The 12,621-nt window shown below is 37.5% G+C and overlaps 1 long non-coding RNA gene across 1 annotated transcript; it reads right to left on the reverse strand.

Annotated features, from left to right (window-relative positions):
• Positions 1-4,913: 4,913 nt before the first annotated feature.
• LOC137851658 (uncharacterized) lies at positions 4,914-12,358 on the reverse strand. Its single transcript, XR_011093330.1, has 3 exons — positions 12,318-12,358; positions 9,473-9,580; positions 4,914-6,816 (listed from the first exon to the last, which is right to left on the reverse strand). It is a non-coding gene; the product is annotated as an uncharacterized lncRNA (long non-coding RNA).
• Positions 12,359-12,621: the final 263 nt, after the last annotated feature.

Raw genomic sequence — 12,621 nt, forward strand, 5'->3', positions numbered from 1 at the left:
ACAAGTCTAATATAGACATGTCTAATATAGACATGTTTTTCCCCACTGTGAGGGGGAGGAGTCAGGGAACAACTAGTATGATTAAAATACAAATGTGTTATTGTGAAAAAAAAAAAAAAAAATCAGAAATAACAATGTACTGAAATTTCACAGTGGAATAAAATAATAAAATTAATTACCCTTCTCTGGGCAGTCAGTGATTTCCAGAAGATTCGGGATATCTGATGTGTGAAGAAGATGTCAATCCACATTATTTCACGTGACTTCTCACTGGTCACCTGTGAGGAAACTTGTTTGGTTGCAATGCAGAGAACAAGATGACAAAGCATAATCTCATTTGCGCTATTCCTATTTTCAAAATATTGTGATTTAAAAATTCTGTTTAATTAATTTGCTTGGTCACAAACTTTATTCTAATTTTCCATAGTCTTTCTTTTCCTTTGTTGTGTATCAGACAGCAGGTGATGCATGAATAGAGACATGTCAGGGTTGGTCTGTGAGGTTTTTCATATATTTTCAACTATTTGATTCAAGATAAGAAGACAGATAGTAAGATTTATTGCTCATTACTAACAAGCTAGAGAAGTGAGAAACAAAGGAAAGAAAACAAAAGTACCTCCCCCCCCATCCACACTCTTCCACCTCCTCCCCCCGAGCGGCGCAGGGGAACGGGGGAATGGGGGTTATGGTCAGTCTACAGCACTTCTTCTCTGCCGCTCCTTCTCGGTCACTCTCGTCCCCTGTGCTGTGGGGTCCCACCCACAGGATGCAGTCCTTGATGAACTGATCTGGCGTGGGCTTCCCACAGGCAGCAGCTCTTCCAGAACTGCTCCAGATATGGGTCCGTACCACGGGGTCCATCCCTCAGGAGAAAACTGCTCCAACCTGGCTCCCCTACGGGCAGCAGCTCCTGCCAGATCACCTGCTCCTGCGTGGTCTCCTCTCCATGGGCTACAGGTCCGGCCCGGAATCTGCTCCGGCAGGGGTCTTCCACAGGCGGCAGCCTCCATCGGTGCAGGGCCACCTGCTCCACCGTGGTCTCCTCCACGGGCTGCAGCATGGAACCCTGCTCCACCGTGGTACTCCATGGGCTGCAGGGGGACATCCTGCTTCACCATGGTCCTCACCACAGGCCACAGGGGACTTCTGCTCCGGCGCCTGGAGCACCTCTCCCCCTCCTTCTACACTGGCCTTGGCACCTGCAAGGCTGTTTCTCACTCCCTTGACTCTCCCGGCTGCTGTGTGGTGCAGCATTTTTTCCCTGTCTTAAATATGCTCTCACAGAGGCGCAAAACAACATCGCTTATTGGCTCAGATCTGGAAAACAATGGGGCCCTTCCCAAACATGGGTTGGCTTCTAGATCTTTCTCACAGAAACCACCCCTATGGCCCCCTGCTACCAAAACCTTGCCACGTAAACCAACTACAGCTGCCTAGGGAGGTTGTGGAGTCTACTTCTCTGGAGATATTCAAGGCCTGTCTGGACGCCTACGTGGGCAGCCTGCTCTGAGCAACCTGCTTTGGCAGGGGGGTTGGACCCGATGATCTTTTGAGGTCCCTTCCAACCCCTACAGATCTGTCATTCTGTGATTCATCTCCCTCTTTGGCTAACACTGAGCAATACTTTCAGGAGCTTATTTTTCCAGTCTAAAATCTGAGTTATCTAAAGGTGCTACTAAAAACAACTGATGAGCCCACACTATCTGGGTTAATTAGGTGAATGATCAGGGTGCCCAAAATGCAATGAAAGTGAGGCCATGATACAGCCATATGTTCTCTTACATTATCTCAGATATGTGGGGATGGCAGCTTCCATCAGAAGAGCACTAAGTAGGAGTGAAGATAACTCCTTAAACCACACGAGACAACACTTGCCTATGCCATCTGCTAGAGATCAGAAAGCAAACACAGAGCAGTTTTTAGCAAACAGAAAGATCTCTGTAAATGGAGCTTTTGGTCATTTCTTCACTCTTTAATTTACAGTAAATAATATTCAATTGGATTAAATCAGAGTGGAAAGTTGTAATACAAGGACTAAATTTAAATTAAGTACATCTGGAGAGATGAGTACATTATGGTTTATTAGGTGTTTATTACAGAACAGAGGTTGAAATGCCAATGTTAATTTCATTTTGACTTTGTTATTATAATTATTCATTAACCATTAGGTTTCTATCACTTTTTCTTTAATTCTGGAACTATCAAACACAAAGCTTTTTGAATGAACAAATACAGCATTTGAATCTCTTCCTTTCAAAAAAAAAAAATAAAAAAATCTCCAGTCTACTCTGCAGGTAGCAGAAAATGTTTGAACGTTTAAGCACATATCTATTCCATGAATTTGAGAACAGATTTTCAAATTTAACTGTTGAAATTCAGGCACCAAAACTCAAAGTGAACAGGCTCATTTTTACTGTTTCTGAGAACTATGAGTTACTTTAGATTTGGAAATAACATTTCCAAAAGTTAAAAAATCCCAGTTCCTGAATTCTTAAGGAAGGTAACAGAAAACAGGTTTGCAGGATATGTGTATACTTTTGGACATTTTTTCTTTAGCAGTCTCCTTTAGCTGCCCAAGTTTGAGGACATTAACTTGTAATAGCCATCTTCTAGGCAAAGCATTCAGAATCTGTGACATAGCATTTGGCTGACTCAAGCTTGTCTCTTTCTGTAACAGAAATTGGCTTCCCTACTACCCCGTGACTTACCATCACAGTGCTAAACACTCTCCAGAACCCTTTTGAAAGGGATGATTCATCCCTGGGGTATTTTTAGGAATTTGTTAACTTGCATTTAGCTTAGTGTGCTAGTAGCCAATAAAAAGAGTGAAGACAAGCTTTGAGTAGTCACACATAAACCATTTTGAATGCTATAATTGTACTACATTATCTTGGTCTGTAGACTGAGTCATCTGCTGGTTAAGCAGAATGGAAAAAACAGCATAAGACTGTTGCTACAACAGGGAGTTTGATAAAATGCTAAAGAAATCAGTGTTAGAAACCATATTATATTTATCTTCCCAGGATTACACCTGCTTGTTCTAGGCACAACTTGCAATACATGTTGATTTTTCCAAAGTTAATAATATTTTCCACGTGAATATTTCAAAAATATAAGTGTGAGTGTCACAGAATACATTGTCTAAGATTAGTCTCACATACTAATGTACCTTTCTGAGGAAGTCTGATGCAAGATAGTGACCATCTTGTGTCACTATGTATTTCAACCCACCTGAAAGAAGATTGAAACACAGCAAGCACTGCTTATTCTACATGGCTGAGGACCCAATTTTGCTAGCAATTGGAATTATGCCCAAAGTGGAGTGGTGGAAAGAAGAAGAAGGGAGAGGGAGGAAAATAAGAAAAACAGAGCAAAAAGCAGTTTGTTAATAGCTCATCTGACCAGTTCAAACCAAGCACAAATTAGAAACAAGTTTTGCAGCAGTTAGCTTAACAAGCAGGCAATAAGTAAGTGAGATTTTACACCGTCCTTGGGACTGTGAAATGAAACCTAGCTTTTGGCAGCCAGAGTAGGGGAATGCCACTTCATGGAGAATAGAAAGTGATGAATTACAGGAACTTGGCACACTGATCAGATCATCTCATCCTCCCACTCACAGCAATAAGACCCTGGCATCCTAGTTTACACAAATATCAGAAACATGATCTTCATCAAAGCACACATGTATTAGAAGGCAGTGACACGGTCTGTCATGTTCTTTTATAGAGAGTTCTTCAGTGCATGTCATTCAGCTGTCTGCCTACACTACGTGTAATGAATTAAAACGGTGAAGTAAACGTTTAGCTGTTCAGAAAATAAGAATGATTTTGCTTTTTCCATTGAAGAATGCTGAACCAGTGAAAGCAAAATATTTTTCCAAAATCATTGTGAAACTGTAGTAGAAGATAGGGTTTTGATGGATCAGATCATGACAAAGTATTTCAAAACCTTCTATAACCACATGCTGGGATACCTGCTGAGTTCTTTAGCACCTGATTAATGAATAAACAGGTGAGAGGACAAAGATGCTTGGAGCATCTCATTTACAACTTGCCTGAAGTTTTCCAGGGTTTTCAAATTCATGGGCCAATCCACATGGGCTCATGTGGATTTGGAAGCCTGGAAACTCTGAAAACTTCACAGTTGCTGCCCTGGTTCTGCAGTGACCATGATATTTTCCAGCTTCCCAGTTAATGCTGCTCTCAATTTTTTCACCTTTGACATAATGAAACATTAATTGAATCAAAAAAAGATTTTCTTTATGGGTTGGTAGTTTAGAAGACCACCTGACTTAGGACAAGTGTTTGACTACAAGCTGATGGATGCCTTCATTCTGAAAGTTGGCACAAGAACTGGGTTTCATATGACTTCCCTAATTATCAGGCTATAAAGCAACATTAATGTCTTGATGAATATTTTATTTTGAATTGCACAATGGAATAGAATAACAGGAGAGACTGAAGAAGCCACCTATCTCAAGTACCAAGCTTCATAGATCTCTTTAGGAGACATTAGACCTTTCAAGCAAATGGAACAGAAGCCAACTCCCCTAATTCTGTGTTGGTGTTTCGTGTTTGGTCAACCACATGCTCCTCGTTATGCCTGGAACTTTATTATGAGTGTATAGGACAAACTTGTAAGTAGTTTTTCTTCCCATGACATCTTTCCTTTCCTTTCCTTTCCTTTCCTTTCCTTTCCTTTCCTTTCCTTTCCTTTCCTTTCCTTTCCTTTCCTTTCCTTTCCTTTCCTTTCCTTTCCTTTCCTTTCCTTTCCTTTCCTTTCCTTTCCTTTCCTTTCCTTTCCTTTCCTTTCCTTTCCTTTCCTTTCCTTTCCTTTCCTTTCCTTTCCTTTCCTTTCCTTTCCTTTCCTTTCCTTTCCTTTCCTTTCCTTTCCTTTCCTTTCCTTTCCTTTCCTTTCCTTTCCTTTCCTTTCCTTTCCTTTCCTTTCCTTTCCTTTCCTTTCCTTTCCTTTCCTTTCCTTTTCTTTCCTTTTCTTTCCTTTTCTTTTCTTTTCTTTCCTTTCCTTTTCTTTTCTTTCCTTTTCTTTTCTTTTCTTTTCTTTTCTTTTCTTTTCTTTTCTTTTCTTTTCTTTTCTTTTCTTTTCTTTTCTTTTCTTTTCTTTTCTTTTCTTTTCTTTTCTTTTCTTTTCTTTTCTTTTCTTTTCTTTTCTTTTCTTTTCTTTTCTTTTCTTTTCTTTTCTTTTCTTTTCTTTTCTTTTCTTTTCTTTTCTTTTCTTTTCTTTTCTTTTCTTTTCTTTTCTTTTCTTTTCTTTTCTTTTTTCTTTCTTTTCCCACATAATTTGCTCTTACCTAAAGAAACAAGATACAGTGCAAAGTCACCAATCTATTAGAGATTCCATCAGAAATCAGAAAGTTTGTAATGTAATGGTGTATTAAAAACAATCTTGCAGTTTAATCCCAGTAGTTCTTATGTAATTTAAATCAGTAAAAAATGTTACAATATTGAGACACTGAGTGCAATAATAATGAACTGCCAACATCTAATTTATTACAAACATTTTTTATTATTTATTTAAAGACTGCATATACATGTATGCATAGAATGCTTCCTTCCATCAAAAAGTACTTGTAAGGATTTCATTTTGTGTTGTGTGTTCTTTCACATTAGTTTGTCCTACAACAACCTTGATGAAATTTCAAGCTTGAATTTGAGATAAAAAACTTTCTATTTGAAAAGTCATCTACAGACACATTTATAGCTGATGTTTCTTCTGTTTCTCTGGGTCTATGTCAACTTGATAGAGGTTATGTTAGAATGTCCTCACCAGCTTTACTGTTACTGCTCTTTATGTTGTGAACAAGATGACATGCATCAAAAGAGTGTTTCTTCAAAGACTGTCTAATGTTAATGGTGCCTACTAAGATGAAGAAGAAGTATATGGCAAACATGAAAGGTTTTCTGTTCTTTTGTTTCCTCCTCTGTAGAGAAAGTTTTCTTATTAATTTCTATCAGACAAACACTTGCCTTGGTATCATACAAGAAGGCACTGAACAACATGAGACCAGATACCTCTCAGTAATTCTATTTAAAACACTTTCTCTGTCAAAATTAGCAAAACAGAGCTGGGATTGTCTGTTGAATGAGCAACAAGATGAAAGCAGTGCTGCTATCTGATATTGTTGTTGAGATTTCCACAGCATAAATTCATCTTTGACCCACTTTCTGGAGAATGACACAGAGTGGTAAGGGCAGCAAAAAAGGAAATGTTGGCAGATGCAGAAGAAATAAAAACACAGGAATTCAGGAAGTAGTTGGTAGTATGAAATGAAAGCCTGACACCCAAAGGCTAAAACAGAACCACTGCAAAGCTGGGGACAGTAACCACACTGTTGAAATTGTACAATTTGTTATTTTTTGATGTTGTTTTTGTCCATTTTATTTCCTGAGCGATTTTTTTTTTTTTTTTTTTTTTTTTTCCCCAGGAACAATCCCAAAGAACAAGAAGTTAAAATATAGCTAGGTTGTAATTTAATCACTGAGGCCAGATTAATTACCACATATAGCCCATATTTCAGTGAAAGCCCTTTCTAAATATCCAAATTTATAACTAGCATAGACACACAGGATAAGCATATATCCCTGATATAAGGCTACAGTGTTAAGTCCTGTTCTCTGGCAACTGAACGATGACATTTTAGAATATTGTAACACCAACAGAAAATCCAAATGAGAATCTCATGTAAGAGAGTTGGAGAAAAAGAAGCTGCAGTTCCCCACTACAACACATTAGGGTTTGCTGCATCTGATTATTCTGTTGCTGTTCTTCATAATGTTTCTTGTCTGTCTGGCATGGGCACTGTGAAAAAGCATATTAAATAAGATGAATCACCATTTGCTTCATATAAGTTAGCTCTTCTTATACCTTTGTGATAGTTAATAACAATTGTTACCAAATATCAGTTCACAAAGACTGTTTAAAACTCCTTAAGATTATGCTGAGACAAGACTCCAAATGAACAAAACAAAATAAATTTCACTCCAATTTCCCCCTAGCCAATGCAAACAAGGAATTTGGTTTTCTGGAGAAGCCTGATGCCTTGAATGTTCCTTCACTCATGTAACCATGTAAACATGTAATCCAGTTGATTTATTGCTTCACATATTTCCTTGACTGACTGCTACTAAAGTAAAAATTGATTGTTAGCTTATTTTCATTCCTTCTGGTTTTCATCAATTACCTGTATGGCTTTATATACTCATGCTTTCCTTTTTACTTTTTCTCCATTGCCTCTAACTTTAACTTCATCTTTAAATCACCAATAAAATGTGGTTGACATCCTCTTTTTTAATTCAGATCTCCTCAGTTTCCTTGTGTGTCTGTAACATAACCAGTCTGGCCAAAGTCTTCCATCTCCACCCACAGTAATTTCCAAAATGAGATCATGATTCATTCTGTGGTGCTTTTATTCAGAGCATAAACTTATGTTTCAATAGCTCCATGACTGGCACCTACTCTTACAAATCCTGAAGAACAATTTGCAAAGGGATTTCCTTTTAGATCCCTGTTATTTATGAGTTGCATGACATAAGCATGTAAAGCTCTTTTAAAGAGATAATGGAGCTTTTAGTGATTTTCCCCATTAATTGGGCTTAAAGAACTTCTTGTCCTAATGCAGCTGTAACTGTTTTGTGGTGACTTGGTTTCCACACTTTCAATTGCTGTTCCTCCTACTGTGCCATGACCAGAAAGGAAAAAGGAGGGGAAGAGAAAGGAAAAATGAATCAAAAGAAAAAAAAAAAAAAAGAGAGAGAACTGAATTTGCATTTGTGTGTAATTGAGGAATAACTTGAGAATTTGCCATTAGTTGCAAAACTCATTTTCTCAAATACTGTAATCAACTGTTTCTAAAAAGCAACCCCAGTGTGTAGGAGGTTATTTTAATTAACAAGTACTATCAGCACTTATCATAGCACCATAAGAATTGGTGACCTTTCAAATGGCCTTAACATGAGAAGCTGGCTTCACAGGGGTATTGCTGTTATTATTTTAAAGCATGTGGAAGTACTTTTTTTTTTTCTTGATTTTGCAAATAAAAAGTGAACATTAGATTATGATAGAAAAATGTCATCTTCTGTTTTATTCTTTATTCTTTTCTAACTCTCCTTTTTTTTTTTTAATTATTATTATTTTAACTGCAGTGAGCCCTGAGTCAGCATTTTCCACAGAATTTGATACTAACCTTCACTCTGAAGTAGTACTGCTATTACTGCATACCTAAAATGAGGAACATCCCACTGAAATACATTACCTTACATTTATCTACACTAAACTTCATCTTCCATTTTATCAGTTGGGTATTCAGCACAGCCAGGACTTTGCTAGGTCCTTCTGAAATGCTGATGAAGTCAGCATGCATTTTTTACTACTTTAAACAGCATAAGCTTCCCAGCAGATTTTGTCATTTCATCTTATTCCTCCTTCTAGATCATTTATGGATAAGTTAAGAGCACAGATCACTGAAGTATACTAGTGAAAATTTTCCTGTACTGTTTTTTTGCTTGTTTTATTTTGTTTTGCTTTTGTTTTTCCCCCATGTGTTTATTTATGTAAGCACCATCCCAATGACAATTTGATTAAAAAACAAACAAACAAACAAACAAAACAAAACAAAACAAAAACCTTCAGCAAGCTAAACTTCCAAATGAATTCTGGTTATTCAAATAGATTGTATCAACCAATTTTCTCCCATACCCATGACTGCTAATCTCACCAAAGAGGTCTAGCAGTTTTTAACCTATACAAAATACATAGAATCATAGAATCATAGAATATCCTGAGTTGGAAGGGACCCTTAAGGATCATCAAGTCCAACTCTTGACACCGCACAGGTCTACCCAAAAGTTCAGACCATGTGACTAAGTGCACAGTCCAATCTCTTCTTAAATTCAGTCAGGCTCGGTGCAGTGACCACTTCCCTGGGGAGCCTGTTCCAGTGTGCAACCACTCTCTCTGTGAAGAACCCCCTCCTGATGTCAAGTCTAAACTTCCCCTGCCTCAGCTTAACCCTGTTCCCGCGGGTCCTGTCGCTGGTGTTAATGGAGAAAAGGTCTCCTGCCTCTCGACACCCCCTTACGAGGAAGTTGTAGACTGCGATGAGGTCTCCCCTCAGCCTCCTCTTCTCCAGGCTGAACAGGCCCAGTGCCCTCAGCCGTTCCTCGTACGTCTTCCCTTCCAGGCCTTTCACCATCTTCGTAGCCCTCCTCTGGACACTCTCCAACAGTTACATGATTGCTCTCTCCTAATCTATATCTATATATCACATACATCATATAAATTCTATTATTACATGTTGCCTGATCTGTGTGGTATGGCTGTGAGAATTACAGATTAAAATTTCTCCAGATTTTCCCTCAAATAATTTTCAGTATTTGGCACCATATTAACTATCTTTGAGTCCTCAGAGACCTAAGCAAATCTTACTGAAAGATGGCATACCACAGTTATAACTCACCTGTTGCAACTGAGTAGGACTCCTGGGTGAGTAAAATACCTGGTTCTGGCAATGTATTCTACAACTCCTTCTTCTTTCACTTCAATTTGAACCATGTCCTCTTTTCAGCTATGAAAATCAAAAAGATCAAGTTTAAGAACCACACCATACTCTTCCAAAGCAAACAAACACACACATACAAAAGCAATGTCTGTGCTAGATACCATTTTCAGTCTTCCTTGGACTTTGCACATATAAGCACAATCATCCATACACAGAAAGAATAATGAATTATGCATAACTTCAGACTTCTTTGAAGAAAAAAAAAATGTTCAAAACATTTCCGTGGTCAAATGTTTCAATGAATAACTCTCATTGATAAATAGGGGCAGGTGGGGAATCTGTATAAAACAACTTGCAAAGCTGTTTGCAGGGATTTTGTTCTTCTGATCAGGGTCATATGAAATAATCATCTGATACATGCTGTGCTTGTTTGATATAAATCTACAAGACTCTCATATAAAGAAACTGTATTGAAGCAACAGGATCACCTTATAAAATAAGCAGGATGAAAACATGAGTATTAATTTAGGATATAAAAACAGCTCAGGAGCCCACATGCTTAAGAGTTTTCTGTAATTTGTTAGGGTAGTTCTCAGTAATAGGAGACAAAGACACATTGAAAGTGGATCTGACTAAAGAATATAATGATGTTATTAATGGAGTTTTCAAATCTTGCAAAGTGCTAAAATAAATGAATGTTCAATCATTTAAAATAATCAATCTATTCTCATACATAGAAGATTTAACAGTTATGATTTTTATTTTTATTTTTTTCAGTATGAAAGGAAAGAAGACTGAAGTGACCCCTCAACATATTCCTATCTCATGATACCTTTGTAATACCATATAGCTGTTACAGAAACAATCTTCAATAGGGTTCTCTATCAGAAATTCCTCTATATAGATTTTTTTATTTTTTTTTTCCAGTGGGCAGTAGTATTGATTATACTTCCTATCTGCAGCCCCACAAGTTTGGCCTTTTCTGTCTCCTGAAGGTTGGCAGCAGGATTCAAGCAGCAGGATACTAAGCAACTTGGCCATAAGAAGTTCCCTCTGCGTATCTGCCTTGGTATCTCATTTTGATTTGCTTATATTAATACTCTAGGTGGGATTAAACATGTTTAAACTGTTATTGAGATCGTCTGCAAGACTGAGAAACTCTGTAGATGTTTAGGCCTATGTGACCGACCACCTTTGCCCCTGCTGAGTGCTTCTGGAGGATTAGTAGATTCAGCATAATCACTATGCTGGTGTGCCAGGAGGATAAAGGGGGCAACATGCTTCTTTTCCCTGGCTGGAAAAACAATGGGTTTGGAGAGGATCTGTAGCCAGTTCAGTGTCTATGTGCATAGGAGAGGCAACACTGAGCTGCAAAGTATGTCAACAGAGAGAGGTTTGTTATCGTTTCCATGGCAGTGAGTGCAGGGAGGAATGCCGAACTGTTTACATTCTTTCATATGCAGCCTGCTTACATTTCTAGTGTCCTCCCGTTATCAATCACCTTCCTGAATTCCTGCAGTGAATCACGTATGGACGTATGGACGAGCTGCAGTTGGTGGTTTTTTACACTCAGGTGCTGATAAGAGTATCTTTCTGCTTGTGTCAGCTTCTGCTCCATAAACAGCCTCATTGACCCATTTCCCCAATACTCTGGGTAATAAGTGAAGGCTTTTCAAGGATTATATTGTTAAACTGAAATTAGCCTTCACTATGTGTTTGCAGTGATGTTAATGTACCAATATATAACACAAAAAAAAAATAAATCTTGCATTGCTCAGTGATTTTCCGTCATGGACCAGAAATTTTTGAAAGTCTCTGTAACTGCTTATTTTGGGGTTTAAAATGGCCTCCATGGTTACTCTGCATTTCATGAACCTTTGGGCATGTATAGTGTAAATATCTACATATAATCTCACCACTTCTCTTACCCCTATATTAACAGAGAGAAATGGGGGGGTTAGGTGCTTTAAAATATGTTATGACTTGTGCTCTAGAAATGTGCAATTGTCTCCACTGACTAGAAAGGAAATTTGGATGACGTGCCCAGATACAGATGCCTATATTGCTCATGTCAAAGAAAAAAAAAAAAAAAAAAAAAACAAACAAAAACAAACAAACAAACAAAAAAAAAAAACAACACTACCATTTTTGTCTGTTAGATAGCAGTTCCCCTGTTGCTATTATGGAGCATTCTTCTATCCACTAACAATTTGTTATTCAACAAAATAAATGCATAAACAGAAATTATGGCAACTTTGAATAATAGAAATACCTTTAATTTTAAGACAAGATTGTCGTTTCATTCTGTGTTCATTAAAATGCATTTCTGACCTTGAAAACAGCCAAAACCAGTGAGAAAGAGTAAAACAGTATCAGCTGAAATAAGTTGAATATTCTGTTTGTATCACACAGTTTTGAAATGGGGAATAAGATTAACAGGAAAAAGAAAAGTTTCTTAGATTTCTGTTGAATTTGAGCTGAGTGTGACATTGTTTTGCAGGCAAAATTTCTGGGAAGAACAAGATTCATGGTTGCTCAGCCACATACCTTTCTGGTCTGTGTGTAAGAAGGCAGGAGTTTTCTAAAAAATAGTTCAGTTCACATGCCATTGAGATATGCAAGATAAGCCCTGTTTAGCCATTAGACCTGTTAGGCCATTAGACCTGTTCTGCGTTTGAAACAACTGTGTTAAGAACAGTATGGTTTGGCTTTCAGAAAACACATTAATAGAGTTTCTTTTAGCAAAGTATTTATACATAATTAACTCTGATACCAACATTCAAAGCTGAATATTATTACTTACCTCCACATCCTTTCTTGAGTTAAGGAGTTCTGAGTTCTCCTGATCAACAACCAACCAGAAAATATATATATATATATATATATATAAAATTAAATTAAATTAACATCCCCCTAGAAAACAGATTGTAAGAAGTAGCACTGAGTAGTAAGTCAAAACTATTCACATTCTTAACAATAAAGAAATAGTGATATTTGAATAACAATACACCACTATTACCTGGAAGAAATTATAGATTGGAACCAGTTCATATTATAATCATTAAAAGGCAAGAAACATTATCAAGGTTCTCTTCAGAAGTATTTAC

This window comes from Anas acuta, chromosome 2 (assembly GCF_963932015.1).
Source record: "Anas acuta chromosome 2, bAnaAcu1.1, whole genome shotgun sequence".
NCBI lineage: Eukaryota > Metazoa > Chordata > Aves > Anseriformes > Anatidae > Anas > Anas acuta.